The 14892-nt window shown below is 37.8% G+C and overlaps 1 protein-coding gene across 7 annotated transcripts in view; it reads left to right on the top strand.

Annotated features, from left to right (window-relative positions):
• The window catches only part of ENOX1 (ecto-NOX disulfide-thiol exchanger 1), a 364265-nt gene that overhangs the window by 154274 nt on the left and 195099 nt on the right, over positions 1 to 14892 (top strand). The window lies entirely within an intron of this gene.

Genomic DNA, 14892 nt, shown 5'->3' with positions numbered 1-14892 from the left:
TATGTCATCACTTCCAAATAATGGCTTAGTTTGCATGGAGCTGATGAAGCCATAGACAGCTGTCTTATTAACTGCTTGTTCATAACAACTCTATGAAAATAGAATTTTAGTCAGTAGTAATGGTTAAAGAAAGTGCAAAAAAAGCCAAGAGACCCTGCTGTACTAGAAATGACCACTTTCATCCAGACACTATGATCATTTTTTAATTATGTTTTACTTCTTTTTGTATGGGACTTGTTGAATGAAGTAATTGTGCTCACAGTTAATCAGGACATATATGATCAAATGTAGGGAAGCCAAATAGTGGCAGATGCAGATTTTATTTCAGCTGTGTCCTGTATTTAAAGAAAAAAAACAGCTGGGAGCAATAGTTATTATCATTAGTGACACCCAGCCAACATATGCTGTCTTTTTGACTCCATTACAAATCCGAAAAAATCGCAGTTTGCAAAATACAGGGACCAAATGTTTTTTATAATAACTCATCCCTGGCACCAAATATCAATATTTTATTTGAAGCTCTAAATGAGCACATTATAAAACTGGGTAATTTTAAATTAGGGTAATTACTGTGTGGCTTTCAAGGAATGAGGGAAAAGTGAGACTTTTGCAAATTGTACCCAAAAATCACCTTTGAAAGAAGTGAGTAGGGGAAGACTCCAAAAAGGGAAGCCTTCCCAACTCTTCCCAAAAGGCTTTGTAAAGGAAAAAAAAAAAAAGAGTAAATACTATTAAATTATTGCTTTTGTGAAAGTATTTGTTGGTGCTCTCTAAGGTATAATAAATATTGTCCAAAAGGCAAAGTATGCAATTCTTTAAGACAGGCTCAAAACACTACAATCAAATCCTCCAACCTACTGAGAGAGTTCAGTTTACCATAATGTAGAGTGTGTCATTAATAACTGACATGCTTTACTGACATATTTCTTTTTCCATCATGTATAAGAAATTTTAATCAAATTGATCTTAGCATTCTAAAAGCATGATCATTTGCTAGGAAATTCATTTGAAAGGAATAAATACATTGAAAAAATGCAATTCTGAATGCTGAAAGACAGCTTTAGACTTCTGTGACATTTACAGTTCTCCATCATCTTCATGTAGGACTGTGACGTGTGAACTCTTTTCCTAGCACAAGCTTGGGTTATAACTTTAAGTGTCCAATATCATGTTCTGGAGTAAATAAAAAGAAATAAAATTTCTGTTGAGTCAAACTCTTTTTTTTTTTTTCTGTTCCAGAGCCAACTTCAAATTTTTATTTAGCAGGCTAGTCCCATCGACTAATATAAGATCAGCCATACTGAGTAGAACAAAAGGCAGTCTAACCCAATAGTCTGTGTTCAGCTCTGAAATTAATGACTAGGAAAGAGCAGGAAGGTGTGGTTACTTTCCAAAAAATACCTTGTATTGCAGCAATTCCTTGCTCAAAGGCTAGCTGAGCCAGAGGTGATAACCCTTGACAGGTTATCATTCCTATGAAGTGGTGCAGTCAGCTTTTCAGCATATGTAAACTTTTAGTAGGTACAGCTTCCTGTGGCAAGGACTTACAATTTGACTACGTGTTGTATGAAGAAGCTCATCTTTTTGCTAGCTCTGAATCTACCACATGCTGGTTTCATGTGGTGTGCCCCAGTTCTCCATCTGAGAGATACACTGAACTAGTCGTTCTCTTCCAGCTTCTACATTCCCCTAACAGTTATGCAAATGTCTCTCACATCCCATCCTCAGTTACTTCCCAGGCTGAAAAGCCGACTGTGCATGGTCATATTTTGCCTTGAAGCTGCTCCATGTGGTTACTTGCCACCCTCCTCTTGTTTTATTCAATTTTACCTTGTGGATGGTCAAATCTGCATGGTAAAATCCTTTTAGGGTGGAGAAAGCAGGAGATTATGGATTTTTTTTTTTTTTTACAGTGAGAGAATGATATTTCTATTTGTTTTCTTTTCTTTTCCTGGTAATTTAATTTACTTTCATGAGCACTGAACTGAGCTGTTCATAGGAGTGACTATTGTGACTCAGATTTCATTTGTAACTGATAATTTGAAGTCTGATAGAATGAAGTCTACCCAGACTTCACCACCTTTTGTGTAAAGTCATGATTGTTGGCTTTTTCCACATGTCCAGCAACCTAAATTTATCTATTTTCATTTTCACCTGCTATTCTATTGCTTGGCCCTTGAGCCTCATGAGTGCTCGTATATCAGGAGTGTAGGAGCAAGAGAGTGCTTTTGAAGCAAATCTCCTGGTCATCTCCACTTACTGTGCATTTGTTCACACTGAAGAGGTTCTAAGAGCCCACAGACTGGACTCCTTTCAGACAAAATTGAACCAAAAGATAAGCTCCAGAAATGCAATTTCAGTGCCCTGTACACAGACTGGCATTCAATCCATGGAAGCAGACTAAAGCTAGTTGAAGTTTAATAATAATAATAATAAAACCAGTCCTGAAATGCAGGTCATGTGTGATCTTCAGTAACAACTGCTTCAGCGTACAGATCTGTTCATGCTGGTCTTTGTTTCTTCCTGGTTTTGACATAGAGTCAAGTCCTGTTGCAGTACTTCTCCAGTTGCTTTCATTTTTACTATCCAGAGCAAATTAGTGTCATCATCAGGTTTATTACCATACTGGTAACTACTGCCTTTCAGCTTCACTAATATGTTCAACATGTGGGGTCCCCATACCACTCCCCTCCAAATACTATTAGTGACCCGTCTTCCCTGAAAATTGATATATACCTTCTCTTTCCTTTCCTTAAATCAAACTTGTATACATTTGAGGACTTACCTCTTATCCTATGGGTGTTTAAATTTTATTGAATGAGAGATTTTGCTGAAAATCCTGATTATATTAGCCAAATTTGCCTTATCTGTATGCATATTAGGTCTTTCAAGGACTGCCAGTGTGACTGTAAGGTATGACTTGGTCTTTACAGAAGCTGTGTTGACTCTGTTCATGTTCCCACTAAGTCAATTCTTTATAATAGTCATTATTATTTGTCACCTTTGGACATTGGGATCTGTGGTACATTGTTCCCAAGATTCTTTGTCAAATCATTTAAAAAAATGGCCTTACGTTTTACACAGCTCAGTCCTCTGGTAACAGCGCTGTCTTTAGCTAAGACTTACATGCTGCAATTAATAGTTGTGCTACATTACTTTCATTGCCTTTTGAACTCATGGTTGAATACCACCTTCCATTTACTGATCTTTCAGCCTATTTGTTTTATAATACCTTTTAATGGCATATCATTTATAAGCAGATCCTTTGTGTGTGGCAGTTGAAAATTTCCACCATGAGAACTTCCCTAAACCCTCCCAAAGTGAGTGTAGATGAATAAAATATGTATTGGTTATTAACGGCTGTTATGGCATTATCTTTTCTGAATGTTCCTCTTACACTCTATTTGTCCGTTGGCCCATCATCTGGGAATTACTTTATTTTCATACATTTCCAGTTCTCTGGCAATTAGACCAATAAATTCTAATTCCATTATCAGAGCATATGGCAGATGACTTTTAGTGGTTAATTTCGGAGAGATACCTTCAACAGCTTGGATGTGATCCTCAGAGCACAGCACAGAAGAGAATATCTAACCGAAAAGTGTGCTTTTGGTTCCCTATGTCCTATTGTGTGATAGCATTCATCTTCTGGCTCACATTAGACCAACATGATAGTTATTATGGTTTGTGCTAAACATCAGTGGACCCCATGAGCCTTTGAAGTAGCTGAGAATACAAGGTACACAAGGAAATTCTTCCCTCCTACCTCCTTCCCCTAAACAGTTTAGTAACTAACAGTAGGAACAAGGATGTTAAAAAAGCTACTTCTTTTTAACAGCACATATTTTGCAGTTTTGTCATCAAGATATTAGATCAATGTCACTGAGTAGGGATATATTTTCCTTGTACCTCTTCTTGTTTGCACCATTTCTTACCACCCCTCTTCTGTGATTGGTACTTCGAGTCTTTCTTTAAACAAAGAAAAACAACAACTAAAAAAAATGGCTGCTTCCTGTTGTTCTTCTATAAATTTTAATACACACAAAGAAGTTCACAGAAGAGGGAAGTTTCAGTATCTGCTTTGTATTATTCTTTTTCAATGAAAGAGAAGTTGCCAGAAGTAAGGAGGCACATAAGTTTGAGAGAATGGTATATCCTTGAAAACTGCTATAGTCAATAACTGATTTTTGACTTTTGATTTAGTGGAAAAGAAAAGCGGGGATTGGTCCTGAATGAGTGCAGCATTGAGGAGTGATGAACAAGTTGATGTAGTTAATATAAATTATCTTGTTAATCTTTTGGTGACAGCAGTGATTAAGATATAAAATCTTTTCACCTTGCAGGATTATCACATTTCTCAGCCGTCGGTTTTTATGTTTCAATACGCAAAATTTCTCTTATTGAAACATTTGATTGGGGATCTGAAGAAACCAATTTTCTAGTCTTTTTGAGATGGATACTAATCTTGCTGGACTTCTATTTAAGAACTCTTGACAATGCTTATATTTTATTTTAGGAAATTGTTTTCATTACTTCAGTCTGCTCAACCAAAAATCTTCAGGCTCTTTATTCAACTTTAGATACACAGAGTAGGATAAATACATATTGATGGTATGTAATGTTTTATTATTAATTTAACCTCTTCTTTTGAAACCTAGTTTTTCACATCTATCACACTTAGAATAGAAATAGCCACAGTGAAGGAATAAAAATAAAATAAAAAAATAAAAAAAGGAAAATGAAGTGCCCTAGTCGTCCTTCTATCTAACTGGGGTCTGAGAACTCCTCGCTCTTTCATAAAACTTCTGATTACTGTGAAGGAAAAGCACTCATAGTCCTCACTCTTAGTGTGCAGGAACAGTTCATTCTACCCATTTATCCAGTTACCAATGATGCTGTTCATTCCCATTTTCATCTCTAACCTCCTAGACGGTTCTAAAATTTTCTTCTTTCCTGTATCTATCCTAATGAATATAGCAGGGTCTATGATACAGTGCACCTTGATGTCTGGTCTTTTAAATTCTTTTAACTAATGACTTGAAATCTACCTTGAGATTAGAGATAAACATTCTAATATGGAGGATATTTCAGACAGATATTTTTTGAATACTTAAAATGAAACTAGTATTGTTACTGTATTGAGTAACAGTCTCTCCTTTGTCAAATGACCTACGTGCTTCACAACCACAATCTTCTTTGCAGTCATTCTGCCAAAACTGCTAATAAGTTAAATCCGTATTGTTAGGCTTATTTATGACACATTTTGCTTCATTCCTTGAGTTACGTGCCATTTTTTAGCACAGTTACAGAATTAACATGCGTCTGTTACATATTTATAAATCCTAAATGCTATTAGCTTTGAATCACAGAATTAGGAGCTAATTCTGATTATTATTTTATTGTGAGAATGGAATAAGCATTTGTGCATTTTGTTTGCAAGATAACATCTGGTGCAGAGGGTGCCAAACAGCCAGCTATTCTGCAAATTGAGTGCCAGAAGATGACTTTTAAACCAAAGTCTGTGCTGTAAAGACAATGCGGCAATGCTTGGACAGAATTCAGGGGATGTGCGCTGCAACAGGAACACAGCCATGCTGTCAGTGGGCACGAGACATAATCTCCCCAAATCTCTCTGGCTGTACAAACAGTCCCCCACTATGCTTATTCTGTAGATATTAATGGAGTTGTTGAGACTTCAAGCACACCATCCCTATCACCTGCTAGTGTGGGGCAGGATTTGTGCACTGCTTTAGTGGTTCCTGGCACAGACGTACAGGAGCAGTCTGGAGAGAACTGGGCTTCCAAATCCATTTGCAGACTGGCTGTTTCTGCTGACCATTAGCCTCCAGGAGCCCACAGTGCCTTCTGAGCAAGCAGTGTTCAGAACACAAGCACTATGCAGTAGACACTCTCCCACGATTAAATATCAATGTTTTTCCTATTTTTTTTTTTTAAGAAGACAGGTCCAGAGGAGTGTTACTCAACCTGAAAGCAACTGCTGCCGGTTTTCTGCAGCAACGAACCTAGAAAGACAAAGACTCTTGGCTGGATACTACCCAATTCTTTAGAGAAGAGAAAGGCTAAGAACCAACAAATCAGTAAAACCTCAGATGTGAATTTGGAGATACAAAAGTCTCTAAATGAGTTTGTATGTTTTTAGACTTTAGTGACTTTCCTTTTCTTCCAAGGAAGCTTTTACTTCAGCTCCTAGATTCCCATGGTGCACCAGTTGACGTTTTCTGTCATCAAACTGAAGTTTGTCTTTTTAGCAATACAAAAGGATTGGAGTGTATCCTATCTGAACAGTTCTAGTACCATAGATCAGCATACATCATTTAAACGTACTTCTGTAATTATTAAAAAAGAATTTGCATGAAGAAATAGCAAAACTGTATGATCTGCTGAGGAGCAATTTGCTTATAGTTATGAGTATACAGCGTACTGAAAAATGTGTAAGAATTGAAGCAATGGTAAATTAAGTAGCATTTACATGCAGTTAGACAAGGGGCCAGTTAAAAGCCTACGGAAAATGAAACAATATAATACGAGACACTGCGGATGGGACATAGTGAAGACTTGCTCTTAGCCATATCATGGCCCTATCAATACTAATATCAAATTTAATTTACTCTTTTTTATTAAATTGTTTAAAAGATTTTTTTTCTTTACCCATACTTTCCCCTCTCTCCTGCTGCATCCTTTCTCTTTCCTTACCCAGTTAAGCTTTTCAGGAAAGCCAGATTTTATTTATTTATTTATTTATTTTTATTTTTATTTTTTTTAATGATCTGGATCAGAATTCCGGAGTTCATACTGTTCATTCTTCAAGCGCTCTGTTCTGGCCCAGGGAGGATTAGTACAATTCATGTTACCACAGTGTTGGAAAATATTTTTGGGAAGGGAAAGAGAAAATTCAGCTGAAGAACATTGTAACATTGCCTTCACACTACATCTTTGTAGAAATAATATATTTCAAACTACTCTGCACGGAATCTCAGCTGCAGTTGACTGTATAGCACAGTATGTACCTCATGTTAGATCTAAATTTAACCTGACTGTAGTCAACCAAAAGCAGATGCAACATTAGACATATAAGTGGGATATAAATAATAAAGGCAGTCACTTTGCTGGGACAATCTTTAACAAAACACTTCTTTCCTATTCAATTTTCAGATTGTTATGTTGTTCTAAGGGACTGATGGCAAATGATCAGGCCTTTTTGATGAGAGTTTCTGCTTGACATCAGATTTCATTAGAGGCATTAGTATTGAAGGGAAGGGGCACAGATTGGTCATGGTTCATTCCACCTGCCTATCTCACTCAGCAACAACCAGGAAATGTCCAGTAATTTTCTGTTTTTATGCTCCTTTTAACGTTTTAATATTTCAGATGGGTAAAGTGCAAGTTAATCATGTTTATGCATTAATAAAAGGTACATAAAACGTTTCAGTTATTCGGTTGAATGAAATGATTTCAGAGATGTGGTAATAACCTTAAGTGATGTTTTGAATACACTTCATATAAATTAGATCCATTAAACGGGACAAAAGTGATGTTTTGTAGGCATCCACTACTAATTGCTGTGTTCACCAGTTCCTGCAGCAACTCTGAGCACATGCTGGTAGCTCTTGTTCATTTTCCAAACCATGTACCTTGTATAATGAATAGCACACACCTACCCAAATTCTTCCTTCCAAGGCAAAAGCTTCCATAGATTGGAAAACTACTTTCAAAACCCTAAGGCTCACTGAGCTGCTTTCTGAGGACTTTTTATTTATTTATTTATTTATTTATTTATTTATTTATTTTAAATTCCCTGCATGAATGGGCTGCCCAGGGAAGTGGTGGAGTACCCATTCCTGGAAGTACTTAAGAGATGCTTGTACATGGCAAGATGGGTCATCATTTAGAATCACAGAATCATTTATGTTGAAAAGACCTTCCCACCAACCTGACCTTCCAAGTCCCATCACTAAACCATGTTTCTAAATGATTCTGTGATTCTATGGGTTTCTAACCAGACTCCTTCAGGTTTCCAGAGATAAAAGTGCACTGTTCCCATTGCAGTTCCTGGTAGATCCATCTCAGTGTAGAGCAGTTTTCAGGTTCACAGGCAGTGGGGGGAATGATCTGAATATTGTGATTCTTTCTGCCCTTTTGGCATGCCTCTTCTGATAAAACAGGAGAAAGAATTTATTAAACCGACATGTGGGTCAGAATGACACAAGTTGGACTATGGACCACTCACTCAAGAATTTTACCCACAAATAAAACAGGCAGAAGAAGAACGAAAATAAAAGAGCTAACTCAGAGGAAGAGCTGTTTAATTTTGTGGTATATTTTGAAATGTGCTTTTGTGGAACATTAGGGCAAGACCAGTTCAAATAATATAAACTGATCTTTATCTGATTTAGTAGCCTTCCCCAAAATTAGTGCTAAACCACATCTATAGTAAATAATACTACACTTTGTTGTAAATATTTAAACTTTTCTTATTCATCTTCTTCTATTTCTTCCTCAGTAAAAGATGATTGCATTAAGTAAATATTTAGCAATTAGATAACCATATCAGTTTTAGTGTTTCTCTTTTCCACTTGTGGCTTTAGCCACACTACAAAAAAGACTCAATGCTGTATTTGGCTCTCCCATGCTTTCCACATTTTTCTATGCAAATATGCAGTTGAAATTTCCTGTTGTATACTTCTGAATTTGGCAATGAAAAGGCAATTTTAGAGTCAGTCTGTGCAGCTTACCAGAGGATAAAGGAAATGAGGAACAAGAGCAGTCTATAGCTCTAGTATAGATGTGGTTACACAGCAGAACAGGATATTACACTTTGCAAGTCAGATTTTCAGCAAACCAAGGGGGAAAAGAAAAATTCTGGTGATCGGAGATCTTAATATGCTGGAATTTTAGATGGTCATTAAAGGCTTCAGCATCTGTTTTGAGAAGTGAGAACTACCCCAGCTCTCATTGATTAAATCCTTTGGTGCAGAATTCCTTGCAAAATTGAACACAGAAATAAAAGCATTCTGTTTGGCATATACATCTTCAGCTTGCCCATTATTGTAGGCAGAAAAAAAATAATAACAACAAAAAACACCTTCCTGCATTTTAGAACTTTCAGGCATAGGGGTGAATAAATACGTACTTGAAAGCACAGTACAAAAGATCAGAAATTCAGTTTTAAATGTAAAAAAATGATATTCCCTTTTGTCAGCTGAAGGTAACAAAGCTTACATGCATACTCATTGTTTTGCCTAATTCTAGACTAGCAGCAGCACCGTACTGTTTTAGCCTCCACCCTCAACAATATATCTTGTTCTCTAAAAGGTATTTGCTCTCTCTAGTGAGAACTCTTTTTGTTCCTAAACAAAACCCTGAAAAGGTCACATTGGAAATTTGAGTTCCAGGTAATTCAAACGTAAGCCTAAGTTAAAAAATGATGTGTCTGCAGCTTGCCAAGTGCTATTAGAATCCACAGTGTTAATTTAGATTCAAGTCAAATAGAGTGGTATCCACTGGGAAATTATGCTTTCCTGAGAAGCATGTATGGATTTTTTCTTCCTGTATACCTTTCCAATAAATATTATGATAGCAAGATTCTGTTTCCCATGAATTCTTTATTTAGGTTAAGTATTATGTGTGAACTCTGATTTCATGGTTTAATCCTGATGAAAGTAGTTGATTTTTCAGTTTGTAAGTTACTGGTAGAAATTGCATTAAAACGTACAGAAGAATCACATACCAGTCCCAGTAATGGTTTGTAATAGCACAAGTCCAGTTACACGGTAAGGAATAAACATGAAAATATTTGAAAGTGAAGTGTAGGAAAATTTTTGATTTTACTATTTAGAGCCATGGTGGTTTCTGCCAGACTCTGAACACAGAAGAAGGCTTTCGTTTGTTCTATCTCCCTGATTCCTTTTCATTATGCATCTAATCTCTGATGCTAACATAAATATTCAGCGCCTACATTTAAATCAGAAGATTTCTAGGTGAAAATAGGGTGTGATCAGAGTTTTGGCCATCCACACCCCATAACAGAGCTCCAGAATAATAAGCAGTGGCTCAAAGTTTATGTTATCTACTAATGGCTCTATTTTATTTTATGCTAATAATACATTTTGAGGTGCAGAACTCCCTCCATTTTTAAGGACAAGTGCATTAGCTGAGTATGGTTATCTTTTTGCAAGATTAATCCTCATATTCCTTTTTGGGTTACTTAAGTCCAGTGAGTACAAACTCAGTCCTAACAGGTTTTGATCAGCTCAACTCTCTATTTCTGTGGGATATGTGGATGTACAACATCTCATAAACTGTAGTTCATCCCGGTCTTTGAAAGCTGGTTGCCAATCCTGCTGTCCTACAGCCATCTATTTCTCAATAAAGCATAAGCTAACTGTAGGGAAATGCACATCCATGTAAAGATGGCTGATAACCGTGGGGTGGGGAAGCTTCGTTTTTTTGTTAGTTGTGGGGAGATCCAGACAGACTTTGAATGCAACATCAGAATTACAGAAGGGCTCTCTGTGCCTAGTGCCATCTGAACATGCTGGCATTCCAACTATGAATGATTTTTTTTTTCTCCTGTGTATTTTGCACTCAAAACGAAAGGTAAACATGAAAAGTGTTAAAACTAATAGACAGAATAGAATGGAGGATGCGTGTTGCTAAGCATCACTTAAAATGCCATTCTTCTCTGAAAAGTGTTGGTAAATACAGCACTATTTGACTCGGGAGATCTAATCCCAGAGTGTATTCAGTACGCTATCTTCAAATGCTAGCGATAAAAGTAAAGGTTTTTTTTTTTTTCCCTTGTATTTTATTTGTGTTAGCACAGCAGAGTCAACATAGCTAAATGCAAGCTCTCTATTCCTTTTCACCTGTCAATAGAGTAGTTCTGCATGTTCTGTTTACAAAGACAAAATCATTCTCAGCAGTGTATGCCAATGCATTGGCCATTGCACAACCAAGACAGGTTGAAGGAACAACCGAAAAGAACGTGAGCAGGAATATCAGTATCACACTATTACTATCTAATACCAGAAACAGGCAGAAGTTTTTCAGCCAATGTGGAAAATGCCAGTGTGATGAACTGGAAATATTTCACCTGGAATGTGTGGGATTTGATTAGCTGTAAGAACAAGGGAAAGCAATGATCTTGGTCTGCAGAGAACATCAGTTCTGTCGTGGCTTGTGGCCATGGTGCCATGAGCTATGGTAGGATTTCAAGGTTTACTGGCCAAGAAGTGGAGAATCAAAGAATTTGGAAATATGTTATGGTTTCTGACTCCATTACTGAGACATGGAGACCAAGCAAACCTCACCTTGTTGCAGAGCTGTTGAGCTCAATTTTGAATATGCATGGATCTAGAGTCAAGTATATGTATACAGCGAATGTGTCTGAGAACAACTAACGGGTATCGTCCACTAAATTAAGCATAATTCCAGAAATCTTATTAGTCCCTTTGCCTTGGACTTAGCTGGGAGATAAATGACGACGATGCAGAACTTGGTGTGCTGAATATGAACCCTTCTATCCCTGAGAAATGGGAAAGTAAGGAAGGTTTATTGGCATTTCCCAAGTTGTGGAATAAATGTTCAGTTGAAACCCAGAGAAGATAATGACATTAATACTGTCTAAATTGTGTTTTCTTGCTATGAGATAAGGAAACAAAATAAAAGAATGTACAGCACCCATTTGTGCTGCTTCTCCCTCACCTGTTAAGGTGATCACATCCATCCCATCCATCCCATAAGTCGATCACATCCATCCCAGACACTTGAAGAAGCTTTCTAGGTCCAGGCAAGGAGAGGAATCCTTTTTCAAGACACAACTATAAAAATTCTTGGATTGTCCTGGGATGATGACCTAGCGAAAACATGGTACATGCTACCACCCCTACAAGAGACACAAAAGTTTTTAAACCCAGAATGCATTAATGGGGGAGAATGAGGGCATTCTTCAAGAAGAAGAGAGATCAATAGATCAATAGAAAAGGTAAAAAGACTTTTGAGACCAAAAACTGGAGACTATTGGGAGGGGAAAACAATTGCAGTAGAATTTGTAAATAGAGATATTTAATCAGCCTTACTGGTGAAACACGATTTTATTAATTGAGACTCCCTGTCAGAACCCACTGAAAAATTGCCAAAGGACTGAGAGAAGAGCTCATGCCCATTGTTGCCAAGGGTCACTTTGTAGCAAGAACATCCCCGTGGGCATCCTGGAATGCAGCAGCACAGCCCCCAGTCCTGAGTGCCATCCATTGCAAAGAACAGATCAGAGAATGGTTGAGGTTGGAAGGGACCTCTGGAGGTCACCTAGTCCAAACCCCCTGACAAGCAAGGTCACCTAGAGCATGTTGCACAGGATCACATCCAGGTGGGTTTTGAATATTTCCAGAGAAGGAGACTCCACAGCCTCTCTGGGCAACCTGTCCCAGTGCTCTCTCACCGTCACAGTAAAGAAGGTTTTCCTCATATTCAGCTGGAACTTGCTGTGCTACAGTGTTGAAAGCCTTGCTGAAATCAAGGTAGGCAACATCCACTGCTCTTCCCTCATCCACCCAGCCAGTCATCCCATCAGAGAAGGCTATCAGATTGGTTAAGCATGATTTATTTCCATGAATCCATGCTGACTACTCCTGATCACCTTCTTATTCTCTACGTCCTTGGAGATGACCTCCAGGATGAGCTGTTCCATCACCTTTCCAGGGATGGGGGTGAGGCTGACTGGCCTGTAGTTTCCTGGGTCCTCTTTCTTGCCCTTTGTGAAGAATGGAGTGACATTGGCTTTCTTCCAGTCCTCAAGCACATCCTCTATTCTCCATGACCTTTCAAAGATGATTGAGAGTGGCCTAGGCAATTCGATTGTCTTGGCTTTACTCCTGAAATCCCTAAAGACATTTTAGGCAACTTTAGGCCTTTTAGACTGTTCGATGGTAGGCTAGAGAGTTACTGAAATGCACCTCACTTATCTTGATGCAGCTTTCATGGTTATGGGGATGTATATGTCTGCCCTCTTACACAAACATTATACACCAGAGCCTCATCAAGGGCAAAAACCTCAATATCATTTTTACAAGGCAGCAACCCTGACGTTGTCATCTGTCCCTTATGGCTTCATAGGGGAGAACGAAAGCAAGAGATTTGATGGCTCACCTAAATGCAAAGATGAGTTATGACATTTTATATTTATCCTTTTCCAAACCTGTGTTGCTCTTTTTCTCCTTATGTCAAGTCTTTCATGAAAATATGTCTGTCATGATGTGTTTTTGATTTCTGTTCTTAGGCTTTCCAGCCACCTGGATGTTTTGCAATGTCCCAAACCTTCGTTAATACACACGTAAATATTCGACTGGAAACATATACAAGGAGGCTTTCTTAGTGATTCCAAGTATGCTATGAGTGGGCTGGTATGATCCCAGCATCAAGGAGAAAGTTTGATAAGGATCCAGGCTGCTTATGTAGCTTCTCCCAGAAACATGCTTCTCAGTAACAAAGTGTTGAAGTAGATTTGCTCCATTTACCTATTACTGTGTTATTGCATCAAAGAGAGGAGTGAAGTGGGGCACAATTGCAGTGCACACACCATTTAAATAGTGTTTTTAGCAAGGATTTACTGCTGGGAAGTTAGAAGCTCTCATGTATCTGTATCTGTGTGGGTATATATATACACACAGACATGCAGAAGACTGGCTTGTTTGCAAAGCAGATGAAGTTCTTTGACCCACACTGGGCACATACAGCTTCTGTGGCCTCGTAGTCCAATCCTGCACTACACTGGAGCTGGATGACATTAAGACTTTGTGTGGATGGGTTCATCGGTCCAGCACTGAGCACCAGCTGTTTAGAAACATGAGAGCAGTAAGGACACCACTGCAGTGGTCAGTGCTCATCCCAGGCTTCATACAGAGAGCTTCAGCACAGCAACCCAGGAGTTCACAAAGCAGGTCTTTAGGAACTGCAGCCACTGCACAAATAACTATCTTTTACTATCAGCTGTGTTATGGAGATTAATTTTCCCATATTTTAATTCTTGCCTCCCAGCTTTTCCACTGCTCTTTCAAAGAACTGCAGTCCTCTTCAACTGTTGTAGCCTGTCCAGATATTTGTCAGCAAAAGGGCAACTACTGAACACATTTCTGGGATGAGTTTTATGCTTCAGCTATTTTTCAGAAAGAACCTGTAAACCAGATAAATTTAGTCTGCAAACAAAGAAACTATAAAGCAGCCACAGACATTGTTTCTTTTTAAGCACAGTGTAAATAAGAGTATTCATAAAACTTTTGTGTACTGTCTGCTATGTACCTTTTTTTCTGCAACCTTACAGAAAAAAAATATAAAAATTAATAACATCCTTCCATTATTGAATAAAATACAAGATTTTGCTCTACTTTCATGGTGAAAGAAATTAATTCTATGTGTTTCTCTCATGTTCCCTTATATGTGCATCAGTATACAACTCCTGGAAACCTGTAAAAATAATTGTGACTTTTGCATCACGTGTGATTGTTTAGATTAGTCTCACATAAAATACGAAAAACTTGACCATACAGTTGCATCCCACATACAGCTTCCTTTCCCTGTCCCTGAAATTGTGTTCAGGGATAACAGAAGATTCTCCCTTTGAGCATCTTTTATGTATGTGCATCATGTTTGCATAGTCATAAATTAGCACAATGAAACCTTATGGTACTGAGTAAGATTTATTTTTTTCACCCAGGGGACTAACATTTTTACATTTTTGAAGGATTTCAGCTTTTATTACAAAATATTTTACAGATTCTCACTCAGTCTTTTGTAGTTAAGACATTGACAGTGGTTAGATTAGAAAACCCACATCTGCAAATTTGTAACAATTTATATACATGTAATAGCATATCA

Source organism: Anser cygnoides, chromosome 1 (assembly GCF_040182565.1).
Source record: "Anser cygnoides isolate HZ-2024a breed goose chromosome 1, Taihu_goose_T2T_genome, whole genome shotgun sequence".
In the NCBI taxonomy this organism is placed as follows: domain Eukaryota; kingdom Metazoa; phylum Chordata; class Aves; order Anseriformes; family Anatidae; genus Anser; species Anser cygnoides.
Note: the sequence above shows the minus strand (reverse complement) of the source record. Positions and strands in the feature narration are given on the sequence as shown.